General features: G+C 41.1%; 2 long non-coding RNA genes across 2 annotated transcripts; one reads left to right on the forward strand and one right to left on the reverse strand.

Annotated features, from left to right (window-relative positions):
• Nucleotides 1-1,408: 1,408 nt before the first annotated feature.
• LOC143104017 (uncharacterized) lies at nucleotides 1,409-17,408 on the forward strand. Its single transcript, XR_012982977.1, has 3 exons — nucleotides 1,409-1,498; nucleotides 12,073-12,173; nucleotides 17,319-17,408. It is a non-coding gene; the product is annotated as an uncharacterized LOC143104017 (long non-coding RNA).
• Nucleotides 9,942-17,325, reverse strand: LOC143104018 (uncharacterized). The gene is made up of 2 exons (XR_012982978.1): nucleotides 14,575-17,325; nucleotides 9,942-10,217 (listed from the first exon to the last, which is right to left on the reverse strand). It is a non-coding gene; the product is annotated as an uncharacterized LOC143104018 (long non-coding RNA).
• Nucleotides 17,409-18,477: the final 1,069 nt, after the last annotated feature.

The following is an 18,477-nucleotide window of genomic DNA, read 5'->3' on the forward strand; positions in this document are numbered from 1 at the left end:
AACATTTGTGCCCAAACAATCAAAGCATATGTAAAACTAAAAAGCTATGCTACCTCATGTTCGTTTTGCTCGGACCCCGTAAATCACCGCTTGCGGTTATATTTATTATTAAGTGTGCTTGCAAAGCAGCACACTTATTGTTCTTCTTAAGTTTTATTATTAAGTGTGCTTGCTGAAAGCAGCACACTTATTGTTCTTCTTAAGTTTTATTATTCCCGTCTCCCTAATTTTTTGTCAGCTCTAGCGCCTAGGCCCTTTGAGACAGAGACACCGTTCCAACTTTAAAACGTCCGGTCAGTACCGGTGTAAGTTGGTCGCGAAGATGACGTCAGGTGGGCGTGTCATTCGTCCGCCATATTGGATTGAACAGAAAGCAAACTAAATTTTCACAAATTTGGTCCGAACGCCACGAAACTTGATGTACATTATCCTTGGACCAAGCCTCACAAATGTTAGTGGAAGGATTTTTGATTTTCGAAAGCGTTTGCCCGTCACAGCCAAACGAATTCGGTGGCGAAGCTCCGAAACAGGAAGTCGTCCATATCTCAGGAACACTGTCACATATCGATACCAAATTTTGTATATGAACTGGGGACTCCAGTGTGAGGGTGCATAGGCTAAAAAAAAAGACATATTCCAAAAGTTTCCATCATTTGCCAAACCACCCACAGGTATTTGGTAACTCTCACCATTCACCTTCTATCACAATGCCTTCCAAGTATGCTCAATGCCTCTGGGCAGCCACAATGTCTTGGGGCAACCTTGCCCAATCATGAAATCCTTGCTCTGCCATGGGATAGTATGGACTTACAAACTGAAATAGCAAGGTGAACAGTAGCTATATATAGCTTACATAATAGAGTTGTTTTCACATTGACGGTATTCAAATTAAATTTTTCATTATTGTTAAATATCATGATGGGAGAGTATTATTAAAAATGTTACAAGTATGCAAATTCATATGTTTACGGGAAATTAGGTTTTACTGGGTTGTTTTGTTGTAAAGACATGCAAGGCATTCTGGGCCGTAATGAACTGTGGTCGGCAGCACTCCATAGGCTACGTATTAATATGAATAGGTGTTTCTGTAAACCTAGGGACAATAAACAGCTATCTCTGTTACAAAAACGAGCTGGTAATTGCTCATTGAAGAGGGAACTATGATAAAAAGATTGTTTTCCTAAAAGCATGGAGTTGACGAAAGAATAAGCAAGCAATGTCACGTTAATGTTAAATAGCCTACATCTGAACCATAGACTGTAAAAAATGATCTGAACACTAGGTGGCAAACCACACACATCCATTCGTAATCACACGTACACATTTAATACTGGAAGACTGTCATTTCGTTTATTTGATGTTGCTTAGCAACGGGGCAGACTTCAGAGCAAAGATTCTAGAACAGAGCTTCAGAGAGACACGTTTTGAGTTTGTGGCCAAGTACCTAAAATATCGGTTTCCATGCGTATGTGCTGGATGGTGTGCTTCCTTTATGAAAGTAAGTGTTTTATACAGTTAACGTTACAGACATAATGAGTCATGTTGTAGTGGTCCACATAAATGTGCCCCTTCTGTTATTAGAATGCTAAGCGGAGATTTAAAATCATTCATTTCTTGTGTGGCTAGAAGCTAGCTAGCTATGTCATAGGGAGGAGATGTTGCTGTAACGTTATGAGATGTATGTTGCTTAGCGTAATGCCATGGTCATTTGATATGAGATGCTTGTACTCGTAACTTCGTCACTCGTAACTTTAGGACTCCTATTTTTTTTTTACTAAGAGTAATTCAGGAAGCATTTTAGCCCTAAAAGTAGTGCCTGAGTCTGTGACAGCTTAAGCGAGGACTCCTAATAAGACCGATTCACAAACAATGTTTTGTGGTGTCATTTCACGTCGCGATGTTTTGAAATGCGTCTAACAATCACGAGGGAACAATTTTGTATTGTAGGCATAACTAAGGAATGCAGTAACCCCACCAACAACAACCAAAACTAGCCTACTCATTGTCAACATGTACATTAAATGTAACGTTTCATTGTAAATCAAATTAAAAGATTCTCCTCTTTGCAAACGTTGGCATAGGCATATGGTGACAGATTAATTTAACCCTTTAGCCGCCAGGGTTTAAAAAGAATAAATTGGATTTGTACATAAAAAAAAGGCCATGGCTTGCAAGTGGTCAGAGATAAAGTCCTACTGTAAATGTGAAAATCATTTAGTATGAACAGAAGTTTATGAAGGGGGTAAATTTACTCATCTAATTTGCATATTATGACTCACTGGATGGTAACCACTGTGAATTATGCACATTTCAGTAAATACTAGATGTTGAACATATTTGAGCAGTTTTTATTTCTTTTTTTTGCCATTTCACCGACATAACAAATGAACAGGAATACAGTCACATGTAAACCAACAATAGTAAACTATTACTATAATCACAAACCCTATGCTACTATACAATAAAGTAGCCTGGTCAAATCAGTTCCATATCGCGGGTGACTTTGTAGCTCTTCAGAGCCCTATTTTTACAACCCCTGCTGTCTATACCACGTCCATTACGGACACTATCATCACTATTGCCACTAGCACCTCCAGCTATGTTGGGCAGAGGGTCGAAATCAGTCGAAATAAGCATGGTATGCTTAGTGGACACTGTCGCAAAGACGTACCTCCATTCACAGATGCACCGTGACTATCAGTCAATAGACGATCGATCATATTCTCCAAAAGGCAGATATTCTCCTTCAGAATCAGAATAGGTGAATAACAGATCCAAGACTTCATCACACGTGAATTATTTTTTCAACATTTGGTGTATTTCTGCTTCAATTTGTGCAAAACTATGGCCCGCATCGCTTCCGCGTTATGGAGGAAATGCACGTCTTCTTTGTGTGTTTCTCGCGGGTTTTCGCATGCTTCCTGAAAACTTCGAAAAAAAAAGCTTGAGCTTGAATCGAAGCTCTGGGTGTCTGCCAACTAGTGGTCAAGAGTACAAATGAGATTTTACACTGTACTCGCGTCTATCGTCTGTTTTATTCAGTAATGACGCTTGTCGCAATATTGCGACATGGGCGGTTAGAGGGTTAATAATGTTGCTGCGTGAATCACGGTAAGCGCGAATGAAGTGGCCACTTCTTAATAGGAGTCACTGTATGGAAGTAGGCTAAGTAAAATAGAGATGTTTAAAATAAGATAAAGTTAGGATATGCCCGCTTGACAACGGCAGAGATAGAACTGGCCTTTGGCCATAGCAACCATCCATTTAGAACGACTTTGGCCTTCATAGCAACCAAAGATCTGAGCTGTGATTCATGTACAGTATGCATTCAATGTGATGCAAAGTATAGAAAGGTGATGAAATATACAGAGACAGGTCAAGAAATATAGTGCAATGTAGACAGTATTATACAGTTGATTTACAGAAGGTGGTTTAGAGTAATATGAATTAAATATAAATATGTGCAGTGTATTAGCAGTTATCTCATACAATAAGTAGAATAATGTATGTAGATGTAGCAGTAACATTATAATAGTAGAAATAATAATATAAATATATGCAGTGTATTAACAGAATATAATAAAACAGAATAAATATGGATATTCAATATGACAAATATATAACAGATATGTACATAACATACAGCTATGTGCAGTGTAGAAACAGTGTCATTGTAGTGCAGAAACAACATTATAAGAGTAGTAAGAATAAATATGTGCAGGATGAATAGTATAAAGATCAGTAGAATAACTATGTATAAATGTAATTACAGTAGGCCTATGTACATTTGTAAATAAATAGAAAACTATGGGTGAGAGGGATAAATTAATTTTATTTAATCGTAAAAGTAAATTGCATTCAATTAAATTGCAATTAAAAATCTTTTCAGTAGGCATTAATGTCACGCAAAAAGTACAACCAAAGCTGAGCTTGATCAACTAGAACGTCTAAAGAACCAGAACTTGAGTGTAGTTTTTTGCTGGGTCCCAGGCCATGTTGGTCTGAGGGGAAATGAGAAAGCGGACAGTGCTGCTAAGCAAGCCCTCAATGAAGAAGTCACAGAATGTCAAATCCCTGCCCCAGACCTTACATCTCAGATAAGTGGCAATCTGAATGGGATTAACGTACCAACAACAAGCAAGGAATGTGAATTTTGGCACATTTTCATGATCCACTGGGTCGTTATGGGCCACACAAAATACGGTGTTGCTAAAATTACTCCTATTGTGGCTATTAGAGACATGCGTTGATGAGTATCCAGCTACATTCAATGAGTTAAAGGAACACGCCACCCAAAATCAGTAGTGATATATGTTCTTACCGTAACTTTCACGAGTTGAGTCGTACCTCTCCCGCGTCGGTAGGTGCACTCAAACGCTCTGTCGCGCGGCGCGAATGTGTTAGCATGTTGCTATGCTAGCGGGCTCTGCCGTGGCCGTAGAGAGAGGCACATAGCAGTATTCAAACACCTCCACGTTTTACCTACTTAAATACAGTTGCACGAGTAGTTGATGAAAAATGTTAGGGCACACAACATGAAACATGACGATTTTCCAAGCGAATAAACATGAGAACTACAATGTGTGGCGCAATAGCACTTGGGAGTACTTTGACCTAGCGTGGTAATATTATTAACACCTAATTGTAGATCCTATCCACCACAGAGTTTAGAATCCATGCTGGATCGACCCTCAGCCTCTCCCTCCCCTCTGAGCGAGAGAGGTACACACACTAGAGCAGGGGCGTCACTAGACCTTATTCACTGGGGCACGTGCCTTAGTAAAAGTCTCCAGTGCCCCAGTAAAATTCTAGCGTGGCTCTAGCTGGAAACGGCATTCATGAGCGCATCTCCGTGCCTGCTTTAATCATGGCTCGAGTATGTCACTTACCAGCCAATAATAAAAAAAAACAAGGAATAAAGAAAGGGGCCATAATAGCCAATCAGGAAATAGCACCTCTGTAGCTGGCTAAGATTGAACGCAACAACCAATGAAAATCGTTCACATGATTCTTCCGAGTGTTTCGTTGTACTGCACACACATACACTGTGGATTGTGGAATCACTTTGAGCATAGAGTAAGTCGTCCCCTGTTTAATGTTACAACAAATTCACAACTTGTTTGACAGAAAAAATTACAAGTTGATCGCTGTTAGAGAGTGTTAGGATAACATAACATAACTAGCATCTGTTTTTCAATGATTAGCGTCATTGTAGCCTAAATTTAGCAACAGTTTACCAGCTTGTGCTCTCTCCCTCACACACACACTCACGCCATGCGTAGGCTGCATGCACACATGCGGACAATTAATAAGGATTTATACGTATACTGTAGAGACTCCTGTAAAAGTAGCCTAGCCTATATTGTTTGTGAAGCTGTCCTACTGTAAAACTAAACACAGCCTTCTGACTATTTAGAGATGGACATCAGAAAATTCTTCCTGAACAGAGGGAGAGGAACAGTGAGGAGGATGAGGGAGGTATGATAATTTTGCCCACATTAACGGTAACATTAACATTTATGCTGGTAATAGCCAGTGCTGTGATTTGATCAATGGTTTAATGGCAAACTTAAATAAGTTTGCTGCATTTGCAAATGTAGCCTATAATAATATACACAGAATCAGAATAGCCATCTGTGTAGATTATTATAGGCTACATTTGCAAATTATCACCAAAAGTCAGTATGAAGGCTTTAGTAGGCTATTTAAGCTACAAAGAACTGCAGTATTGCCAGGATGTATATAGGACCCTTGCCTGGGAGGGAAGCATATCTCACTTTTGACTAAAAATAAGCTTCCCTTGTGTTAGTAGGAAAGCCTATTAAATTAATGCATGTGAGTATAGGCCTACTTATGCCTATGTGTTTGGATGTTGCTGGATAGTGGCTGCTACAACAATTGAGGGAGAGAGTGCTGGAGGAGGAAGAGAATGTCGAAGAGAGGGAGAAGAGAGGGGAGAAAGAGCACAGGCTGGGCAGTCCAATACCAGGCAGGAGGAGGAGGAGAGACAGGCAAGAAACGGATGAGGACATGATGGGGGCTAGGCGTAAAACTATTCAGAGTATGGAGGAGGATGTCTGTGACCTAGGGGAGATATGTGATGGTCCAAATCAGGCAAGCCATTTATTCATATTGCGCGCACAGTTATTATTTTTTTTTTTTATGTATTGGGAGTTGGGGGCCTGTGCCCCAGCAAAGCTCTAGGTCTAGAATCGCCCCTGCACTAGAGATGCGCTGATGGGCTATTATTTCAACCATAACTGCATAGCAAAACTTATCATCCATCAGCCATCCATCAGCACCAAAGTTTGTTGACCAATTTTCAAAACTACACCTGCCCACCATCCGCTGGTTGTTTTAATGTAGGCTATATGGGTGATGCAGCGCTGCTGACGTGAGGCTAGAAAGCCCTTGCCTGTTCTAGAAAGACTGATCTAATGCAGCAAATATTAAAAGGCAAAAGTCGTACATTGTCTAGGCCTATCCCCAGAATATCAGCAGCAAACTCAGTCTCTGTCGCGCAAAACAGTCTCCAAATAAAACGCACATCGGCCTGTTGCCTATTCTGCCAGCTTGTGACAATATATCGTCCAAAATGCTTGATTGCATTGCATTCTCCACATTTTTAGCTACATTTTCATGTACCACATCAGCATTTTTGTTCAGTGAATCTTTTGTAAATTGCTTTACAATTACCGTCGGGCCCTTGTCAGCAGACTTCGGCTTGCCTCTTGCCATATTCACTCCTTGTCTTCCGATGTCATTTCTGAGTCATCTACAGATGTTCACCTCCCTAACCAACTTCAACCTGTGTTATATCCTAGATGAGACTGCCTGGGTTATTTTGTTTTGATATTAGCCTATATATAAAACACATAATTGTAGCCTACCATTCAGGGAATAGGCATTTAAAAGAGAGACAGAGAGTGATATGACTAAGAAATGACATCGGGCGATGGCAGTGCGAGATGTTCAGAACGTAAGAGCTAAAACTTCTACAAACTCACTAACATCCAGCGGAAAAAGAAGGTAAGAAAAATAGTCGGAAAACTTAGATGTGTAAGGCAAGCAAGCAAGTTCGGCGGTTGTTACTAAAAATGTGAACATGCACGTTGCATTGTTGTGCGGTGGACTTTCAGAATGAATGGAGGCGGAGTTTCTTTAATATCGAGGCGTCATATTTGTCCGATGGCCTGCTATAAAATGAATTGCGATGTCTGTCTGAAAAAGACGCGCTCGTGCAGTCAAAATGAATGGGAGTCTTCAGAACAGGCTTGTCAGTCAACCTGACATAAGTAGCCTATAATGTGAATGACTTGTTATTTTATCAAGGATTTCTTTCTTTTTGCAAAAAATAAAGTACAATAGGCATTAATTAGTAGGCCAGGAGCATGCTGAAATTATGTGGCAAATTGCGTTTTTTATTACAATGATAAAATTGTAAAAGGACGTGACCGAAGCTGAGGCAAGCCAGGCAATAGGCCTATAGGCCCGACGGTAATTGTAAAGCAATTTACAAAAGATTCACTGAACAAAAATGCTGATGTGGTACATGAAAATGTAGCTAAAAATGTGGAGAATGCAATGCAATCAAGCATTTTGGACGATATATTGTCACAAGCTGGCAGAATAGGCAACAGGCCGATGTGCGTTTTATTTGGAGACTGTTTTGCGCAACAGAGACTGAGTTTGCTGATATTCTGGGGATAGGCCTAGCCAATGTACGACTTTTGCCTTTTAATATATTTGCTGCATTAGATCAGTCTTTCTAGAACAGACAAGGGCTTTCTAGCCTCACGTCAGCAGCGCTGCATCACCCATATAGCCTACATTAAAACAACCAGCGGATGGTGGGCAGGTGTAGTTTTGAAAATTGGTCAACAAACTTTGGTGCTGATGGATGGCTGATGGATGATAAGTTTTGCTATGCAGTTATGGTTGAAATAATAGCCCATCAGCACATCTCTAGTGTGTGTGCCTCTCTCGCTCAGAGGGGAGGGAGAGGCTGAGGGTCGATCCAGCATGGATTCTAAACTCTGTGGTGGATAGGATCTACAATTAGGTGTTAATAATATTACCACGCTAGGTCAAAGTACTCCCAAGTGCTATTGCGCCACACATTGTAGTTCTCATGTTTATTCGCTTGGAAAATCGTCATGTTTCATGTTGTGTGCCCTAACATTTTTCATCAACTACTCGTGCAACTGTATTTAAGTAGGTAAAACGTGGAGGTGTTTGAATACTGCTATGTGCCTCTCTCTACGGCCACGGCAGAGCCCGCTTGCATAGCAACATGCTAACACATTCCCGCCGCGCGACAGAGCGTTTGAGTGCACCTACCGACGCGGGAGAGGTACGACTCAACTCGTGAAAGTTACGGTAAGAACATATATCACTACTGATTTTGGGTGGCGTGTTCCTTTAAGTAAAATACATTTACACACGTACACAAAATATCACTAATGTTGTGGACATTCCTTTATTCTGAGATACATCAATAGGCTCTCAAAACAATCCCAAACAGACATAAGGTCTTTATAGAGCAAATCCATATAGATTATTTGTCAAATAAACCAGTAAAACAGAATTAGGGGATGGAATATATAACATTCACACTCATAGCTCATATTTTTAAAATAAATCAGTGAAAAAGTATCCTGACAAACAAGCAGCATTTTAATGCCTTAGTCATATTTCATAATTTCAAATTTTTCTCTAGGTTACCTGATAGCCCAGTTTGAGAGGTGCAAGACGCGTGACATTATTTATTTTTGCAGCCAATCACTGCTGTTTATTTTATTGATTTGATTTTAGTCATAGAAGCTAAATTCGAAGGCAGGCCACAGGTATAATCCAACGAACCGCATTCACCCCGCAAGGCAATAGTTGAATAGAGCTTTTGAGGTATTGCCACTGCTCCAACACTGAAAGGCACTGTTAAAATGCTTGGATCAAGCCAGGTTCAGCATAGCGTATGTCACTGTCTGCTCACGTTGGTGACCGGACCAGGGCAAGCACACTTTCGCAGTTCCCGCCGGAAATGCAGTCTAGTTATGGCTGTGACCTCAGCCAGGAAGGTAGTAAGTGTCTCGTGTAAGATGTGTTTGTCCAGCACACAGCATCATGCTGTCCAGTATGCGCCGTGCAACACCGATCATGCGTTCCCACACTCCACCCATGTGGGATGAATGGGGCGGGTTAAAGATCCATGAACATCTTTGTTCTTGCAGGTAATTTTGGACCTTATCCTGCTCTGCAGTAACCTGACTCTCGCCAGATGAATTTCGTTCTGCTTAGCTCCGCCTAGCTTCACTCACATCCATCTGGGACCACTGGGTGAAAAGGCTCTGAATCAGGGAATATTCATAGTGATATATTTCCTGATATGTGTAATATCAGGAAATATATTGGTTGATATGCTCCTGATATTTTAGTGCCAATTGCCATATCAGGAGCATATCAAAAGTCCTGAATGGGACTGCGACGACATGCAAGATATCCAGACTTCATATTCTCACCTGATATGATCCATGTTTCAAGTATTAGCTACTTATATGACCCCGGACACCTCTTGTTCTTGTTCCCATATATCCCCTGATATGTCAAACATGGGACTACGCATATACTGCCCATATACTGCCAGGCACAGATCATTTCGCAGGCATTTATGTGTATGCCTTTATTTGCTTTTCCATAGGCTTTATGCCTTTATTTTTTAAAATTAATCCTGTGATTTATGTATGGTGATTTATGTAATTTTTTTAAACGTGAGATAGTCCTACATAACCAACACTGAGCTTATTGTGCAACTTTAACTTAAATAATATTTCATATTCATTTTACATACACTTAATTACATTATTTACTTTGAATTACACCTGCTAAATCCCAATGACTTATTTTACTTTACCATGAAAATTCATATACGACAGGCAATAAAATTTGTTACATGGCCTTTATTGTATTTATCAATCAATATTCAAATCAACATGGCTTTCTCGCCTGCAGTAGGGGGCTTACGCAGTGACACTCGCCCCCTCTCAATGACCTGCCTCAAGTGAGAACAGAGACTTCTGCTTGACTACAGTGGTTTAAACAGTCCATGGTCTGGGCGTGAAATGTCCTTTAAAACATTTTGGGCCCTTGTCCGTACTCTTCTGGTATAGATGGTAGGGAGAGGTGCTCTGATGGTCCTTTTGGCAGTAAAAGTGAGGTGTCTGTAAAAAGAGAAAGAAAGTATATGTTACAATTGACCCTGTCCATGAATATAATTAACTCAGCTTGTGTGACAAATAAAAGCAAACCCACAATAGCAGCCTAGACGTCAGGTGCAATAGTTAGAAGTAATGGAGATATGTATTACAGTTGTGCTCATAAGTTTACATAACCTTAGCATACACATACATTTAAAAATCATCTGATCTTAATGCCTTAAAGCGATGGTTCGGAGTAATTTCACCCTAGGGTCCTTTGCACCATGACCCCGAGCCAAACACCCTCCCAGAACCTTTTTTCCCTTGGTCGAACCCTGGTCGAGTAGCGCTATCAAAAACTAATGACGTTCTGCAGTCGTGATGGAACCAACTTTTATCTCGTAAATTACCCCACTAATAATGCCCTGAATGGTACGAAACTTCTGCAGTAGTACAACTACGACCTTTAGTCCAATAACGAGGCATTAGAAAGTTTGTAAGTGCACCGTTGAAACGTTGACGTTGAATTGTTTAGGCTACTGTTAAATTTAACTTTGTATTGTTGTTATGTGGCAACTCCAGCTGAACCAAATTCATTTTGGCAGTCAGCATTGGGGACAAAGGGAAACTAGATAATTTAAAATGTGGACTTTATTCCTCCAACAGATCTCATGCATATACATAAAAAGTAGGCTAGACCTACAGACTACAGCAACTATAAAATCGCAAAGATATAATTGAAATTGAACCATAACCAAAATGGCTACCTGAAAAAGGTAGTCTTTACACTGTAAATAGTCTATTTTTGAATGTCCCGAAATTAGATAGAAATCAAACGGCAAATAGCCTATCAGTGATGTTTTATGGTTCGTTTTGGGCGTAGGGCATGCGTGACTGTTAATTAGGCAGATCTGGGCCTAGGCTATCTAGTATGATAGCCTATCCAAGGGTGGAGACCTACCCAAAGATATCCAGAAATGGTGTGTGTGACTTGTGATTTGGGTATACATACCCCTGATATCTCATTGGCATATCAGGAGTCAAAATAAATAAATATTTTCACTGATTCTTAAAAACTCAGGATATGATCAAAGATGCTCCTGATATGCTGCATGTCATAAAAAATATCCGGTCAGTATATCCCCTGATTCAGAGCCTTTTCACCCAGTGGACCTCTTCCATTGAGAGTGATTTCTGCACCAGATTTTATGGTACAGCCAATCAGGACGCAGGGCGGGAGTTTCATAGATGTGACATAGCGTAGAAGCGACTGTGAGACTGTTATCAGCGTCACGGGTTGGCTTCGATGTGAGTGGTTGAAGTAGCACGTCAATAGATGACGGACAAGTGGCTTATTCAATCATATGCAAGCATTTTTTGATTAGGCCCAGCCTTCTGAAGCAACACTCCAATGGATTGGTCCCAGATGGATGAGTGGAGCTAGGCGGAACGAAATTCATCTGGCGAGAGTCAGGTTAGCTCTGCAGTGCCGATGCCCATTTCTCTGCATGCACCGACGAAGTTTGTCCCACAATCTGAGCGTAACTGTTTGGCTGGTCCGCGCAGCGCAAAGAAACGCCTCAGGGCATTGATGAAGCTGGAAGAGCTCATCTCTTCGACCACTTCGATGTGGACAGCCCTTGTGCATAAACAGGTGAACAGGATTGCCCATCTCTTACTATTAGCCTGACCCCCGCATGTTCTCCTTGTGGACACTTCCCATGGCCCGAACATGTCCATGCTCACGTGTGAGTGCTTGAAGACGATCTGCAGGCAGGTCGCTCATTTGCTGCACTTCAATCTTGCCTCTGAGCCGTCTGCAAATCACACATTTGTTTAATATCTTTCCAATGAACCTCTTCGCTCCTATTATCCACAGGCCGCTCTCTCTGACAGCTCTCTCCATAAAGTGCCTCCCCTGGTGCTGCACTCTCTTGTGATGATGTTGTACAAGAAGAGTGGTGACATGATGACTGCCAGGTAAGATGATTGGGTTTGTTTCCTTTAATTCAAGGCCTGACTGACTGATACACCCACCTACTCGCAGCAGGCCACTGCTGTCAAACTTCTCTGCCTCTTCAAGCGTACCACCAGAGATGGCCTTCTTACAGATGTGCCACCCAGCACAGGGCTGTACGTTAACTTTTTTTGCAACTAGCACTGGTGCTACAGAGGTTCAAAGTTTTGTAGCACCAGCCACAAATTCTGTAGCATCGATATAAAACCTCTAAAATCTCTAAAAACAGTCACAAGTAGGGCAGTTCATCAATTGTGGTTGAGATCTAGGCCTACTGCAACTGGACTGATAAAAGGTCATGTAGTTGTAAACATCTCACCTGGCTACATTGTGTTTGAGATGAACAAAAGCTATCAGCATGATATGTTATTTGGTTGTTGTGTTATTGTAAAAACAAAAAAAACAATCCCTGACAGTTCCATGCAGTTCGACTTTTCAACGGGTAGGCCTATCAGGAAGACAGGTCATGCCATGGATTTTTTGTTAATTTTTCTTATCCATATGCATTGGAGGTCAGTTCATTTATTGTTGAATAAGTAGAAGATATGCTGAATATTTTATTCCACTAAGATTTAATTCACGTTTAGTTCATATGTCTAAGTTTTAGATTAGAGTAGTCCTACATTTAACCTTATTGTCATTGCACGAGTGAAATATCGTTTTACATCTAACCAGTGGTGTAAATGAGTAGGCTAACTGACATGTCAAACAGTGCACCCATGAAATGCATCCCTAGACTGTTCCATACGCTACAGTAGATAGCCTACTGAAAATAGCTGAAGGTCTGTGGCTAACGCAGTCGTAATTAAAGTGTCGTGAAGGTTTTTTCGGAACCGATCATGTTCTTGTATAGGCAGTGTTGGGAAGTAACTGAATACATGTATTCGGGATTACGTATTCAGAATACAAATTATGAGTAACTGTATTTAGTTACAGTTACATGTTCAATGAGTGGTATTCAGAATACAGTTACTTTGGCCATTTTAAGGGGTTACTTTTAGAATCCTTCTCATATGAATTTCTGGGATTTTTGAACTGAAATTCTAATATTTCTGTGAGATGATCTTGTGCATTAACAAAATGTATAATGTTTCAGTTTATCCTATAAAGTTAAGTTGTGGGTTTTTTGCTGACATCGCCTGTGGTTCTTACAAACTGAAATAGCAGCTTGATTTCCCACTTGATAAAATGTAAAACAGCGCTTATGTAATCTAAGTATTTAGAATACGGTACTTAGATGGAGTAATGTAACAGAATACGTTACAAATTACATTTTAGGGCATGTATTCTGTATTCTGTAACTGATTACATTTTAAAAGTATTCTTCCCAACACTGTGTATAGGTTATTAAGCACTACTAAGCGAGACAATGTTGCGCATGAAGCATGAGGTGGGCTCATATTGACAGATATAAGCGAACGTCCCGGTGGACTTTTTTCTTCGAAGTTTTAGATCTGAATGGTGTTGTTTGGATACTAAGTTGTTTGTTTTAAACTGAACTAAAAGTGCAAAGCAACAAGGCGATTGCCACAAACTTCTACCTCTGCTTGCCTAATCTGAATTCACTGGTCGGAAGATACTTTCGCTTTAGGCTAAACATAGCCACTTGTTCGATTCGCGAGGACAATTTGCAAGGTGTTGTTTGATTTGGAGTTGGATTGTTTGGATGCTAGGCCTACTAACAATTAGACATGCTTTTTAATCGCGTAGACTGCAACTACCAAATTGAAATCAAAGTAGGCTACATCGATTCCCCTCTCACAGAAGTAGCCTATACATACGCACTTCAAACAAACAAACAAGCGTTTCACAGGGAGCCTACACCGGGCGCGTAACTGAAGCGTTCCGTTCGCAACGCGCAAAAACAGAAGATGGGTTTTTTTTTTAACGCTGCCTATGCGCCGTGTGTTGCCCCCTGCAGGTAACCCCCAGAACCTAGTCAACGTCAGCCGTTTCTCAGACGTAACCCCAGGCCTAAGTAGTTAAAACCTACGAAACCTCCCTTGAAGTTATTGTAGATAGCAGGGACCTACTGTCGAGTGCAGTCGCACGACTTCCCTCTGCGGCGCAGATAACCTAAAGCTCCTATTTTAAATATCCCCCTTGGAAGTTGTTCAGGCTTCCGTGGTGGACTTATTGAGATGTTTATGAACTAAGGAGCGACTACGCCTAGGTCTCGAACAGTTGGCTAACGTGCGAAGATGTTTGACCCTAGAATTATCTAGAGACACAGGTTATAGGCTACTTCTTGCTCAGGTTTTATAAGGATGGAGATTTAGTTACCGTCCAGCAGCACCTAAGTCCAACTAACCCAAGTCTTAGAAAGAGCAGATGAATAACCACAGAAGAAACCAGTTATCTTACCCTCCTGCTGGTATTCGTAGAAAAACCCAAGAAAAGACAAAAAAATACTGCTTGAAGAATGAGATGCCAAGGTTAAATGAGTTCTTTACTTTTCAGCACTCTGGAGATGATAACAAAATGCGGCGTAATATCCACTTGCAGGTTACAATGTTGTAGAGAATATAAAAAGAGTAAATCCACAAAAGAGAGTACGATAAAAATAGTAATCCACAGATGGAGAAGAGAATACAATAGTAAATCCACAAATGGAGGAAAAGGTATAAAAAAGAGTAAGTCCTCAAAAAAAGGGAAAAATCCGCTGATAGTCGTTCGGCAGTCTCTTTACTGTCGGAGTACGGTGCGATCCCGGCAACAGGTGGTGCGGAGTTCCGATCCGCGGCTTCAGCCTGGCACAAAGTTCCAACACTCGGTTTCTCAACGAAGTACGGACAACGAATCCTGACAATCAAGCATAACAGCAAACAGCACGTAGCAGTAGAAGAAAAAAGAAGAAGCAGCCCCGATTGTCTAGTTCAGCCCTTATTTATACTAGGTAGACTTGACCTCCCCCACACATTCCTGAGACAAATCAATCCTATTTTCCCACGACAGTTTGGAAACTTCTAGAAGTTCCCACGAGGGCTGGGAATATTCTCACGTTAGCTGGGAATATAGCTGGGAATATTCTCACGTTAGCTAATACATTCTAGAAGTCACTGATCTTAACCAACTATTTAAAATGACACGCATTCACATCCTTCTCCGGGTTACATTTCGGAGATGATACATCACATTCAGGTTTACAGATAGTTTCCAGAGGTTACAAAAACAGATGACATGATGCGCGTCACTGACATAATGCATCTACATAATGCATAATTGTCATCTACAACAACTGGTTACCTTGGGCTGCTACAGTCGTCAGTGCACTGTGCACAGTAGGCCTATGCTACTCTTGGTGGTTGATCAACTAAAAATAAAAGATGTATTTGGTGATGACGTTATTGTAGGCCTAGTAGACCTAAATTCTGAGAAATTAAATGGTAAGAGAAACGATCTACATAGCGCACCAGACCGCAATGTCTTCAAGGGTTGAATGAAGGGAGTTTGCAAAAATTAGTGTATTTTTCAAGTCAATAAACATTCTTAATTTTCGAATGTCTTTGTCAGGGAACATCTGACTTTTAAAAACCATAGGCCTGGTAGTCGCCCAGACAAGGAGTTATAAGATAAAGGCAATACCATTTGTGTCACCTAATGCAGTTCAGTGAATTAGCAAGATACCATCAGAAGCCAAAAATCATAAAGCACCTGTGCACGCGCGCACGCTCTCTCCCCTGCGCATGAAGCTGTCTGCGTGTTGTAGGCTAGATTTGCGTGAGTTCTTTCTATCTGCTTTACTTTTGTGAGTTGCGACCACCTAGGCTATGTTATAGACGTTCTATGAGGTACCAGTGTTTAGCTGTGTCACAAAACAATAAGCTTTGTCAGACTACTTTTAAAATGATATTCAGGGCTATATACATTTTAAACATTCGGGGCTGAACAAGGGGCTCAATGATGAACCCTGTAGCTCGGCGGCCGGACGTGTCACCTACACCAGAGCAGGTTTTCAGAGTGTAAGGGTATGTGGGCCCACCTACACCGAAGATATAAAAAAACTCTGAGCGTGCCAGCGACCTGTTGCTTTGGTCGTCCAGCATGATGTACATCCTCTTGCCTTTGTTGCGGCTGTCTGCTGGGTAGACTGTTACTAGGCATATCTTGGAACATGATTTGCCATTGAAGCCTTCCCCACATACCTCAGTGCATTTGGAAACCACAGCGGTTTCTGACGCTTCATCACTCTCCCCGCCATTCTCTGATGGGGGTGGAGAGGTCTTGGAGAACCATGGAGCAGGGCCTGGGTGCAGTGCTGTTGGGTGTCTATGGCTATTACACTCAGTGCATTTGATTGTGGCCTCACAGTCTAGGGATACATGCTTGTTTGACGCACAGCACTTAAAACATATGTTATTCTCCTTTAATATTTTCTTTCGTTCATCCATTAGCTTTTCTCTGAAGCCGCGGCACATTTGCAGGGAGTGTGGTTTTTGATGCACGGGGCATTGTTTCTCTGGGTCTTCAGCAGTGGGCGTGGAGTTAGAGTAGGCAATGTCAGTTCTATGCACAGAGACTGTTCTGCAGCTGCTGTTGTGACTTTCACTAAACTTATCTTTCCTGTTTGCTGCACTGGAGAGAGGAAGACTAAAGCTTGGGTCGTTGCGTGCCTTTGCTTGCCTGCACACAAACTCTAAAAAAAATTGGAATGGAGGATAGGGGACCCTGAATTCTTCTTTGTATCGTGAGCCTTCCATTACCCACTTGTCCTGGAGCCCATACGGCAGTTTCTCCACTATCGGGTTTATACCCCTTGCTGTGTCGAGAGGATAGGCCAGTAAGTATCCTTCATGCTTTGCAGACTCAATCTCCAACAGCAAATCAGACAGTTAAGTTACTTCACTTATCTCACCAACCTATATCACTATCATCTGCCTATTACTGTAACGAATAGAACAATGAATGCTGCTTTGCTCACTCTACAACGAACGAACAAACCTATACTCTGAATCAAACCTATACTCTGAACTATACTGAGAACTACACCTGGGAACCTTTCATACAGAGAAGTACGGTATATCTGTGGACTAATATCTGTAAATCATATCTTTCAAACATTTATACATTTGTATAATCTATTCTGTTAAAGTTATCTGTGCTGTTAGCTCTGTGCTTTTAGACCTGAGCTGTCCTGCAAGACCTGCTGTGCTGTGTGAAGATTTTGATATTCCAACCAAGTTCTGCATAACTTGACGGCTGCCTCCATCATCAAGTGTGACCTCTACATAACCACTCCAGTGCTGCCTATTCAGAATTACCACTGATAAATTGCTGGAATTTAAGCATTACAGATTAAGTTTTGAGCATAATTGTATTGGTATCAAATTCTGAAATTAAGTGTTAAACTTCAGTAGACATTAGCTTATTCCTGACCAAGTAATCATCAGTTGTTATAATTTCTTCTTCCGACATCCAGCCTAATATTGTAACAGAATACTAAATAAAGAATACTTTTTGAATATTGTGTATTAATATTTAATCTGCACCGTTTACATTTACTCATAAGTGTCATTGTTTAACCTGTAAGCAGAGTTAAAGAATACTGTGTATAACCTGTAAGAGGAGTTAAACAACACTGTCTAATCTGTAAGTAATTGTACTGCCAGGTCGTTGTACAGCTTATAGTGCACTTAGATACCCTATAGTCATCCAGTTGCATACTACAGGTGTAACATTTTAAGACATGCCAAGGAAAGGCCGTCGCTCAGAGGCTCAGAAAAAACGCTGGCGAAAATTGGACCTCTCTGAAGTTGAAACACCATGCCAGTCATCATTTGACCAGAGTGAGCCAAGTGAGAGAGAACAGGTAAATGAGGTAACTAGTGCTGCCGATGTGGAGATGGAACAGAGAGACAACTGTGTTCAAGCAAGTCATAGTCAAAATGATTTGAGGTACGGGAACAACAAAGGCAAGCAGTGCACTTGCAACTCGCTGGTATTTCTCGCTACTCTTCATTACAGAACTGAACTCAACAGTGATGATCTTGACTACATTTAGCAAAAAGGTAACTCCATGTACAGTGAAGTACAGGAAAGATTGAGCACTAGAGGCAATGTAGCACCTGACCACTTGGCTCTTGATGAATTACCCGATAGTGTTGAGATCTACGGACAGATGATTCACATTGAGAAGTGCCTGTCACGGTATGGTTACTTTAGACAAGATGGACCTGAAGCTGCTGCAGACTTCTTAAGGCTGTCTGAAAGACTGCACTGTTTGTCAAATGATGTAATTTTTGCATTGCTGACTGTAGGTAGCCTAAC

This window comes from Alosa pseudoharengus, unplaced genomic scaffold (assembly GCF_046254945.1).
Source record: "Alosa pseudoharengus isolate Yale_2024_CS ecotype anadromous, Long Island Sound unplaced genomic scaffold, YU_APseudo_1.1 YU_APseudo_1.1_scf_5, whole genome shotgun sequence".
Classification (NCBI taxonomy): Eukaryota; Metazoa; Chordata; class Actinopteri; order Clupeiformes; family Clupeidae; genus Alosa; species Alosa pseudoharengus.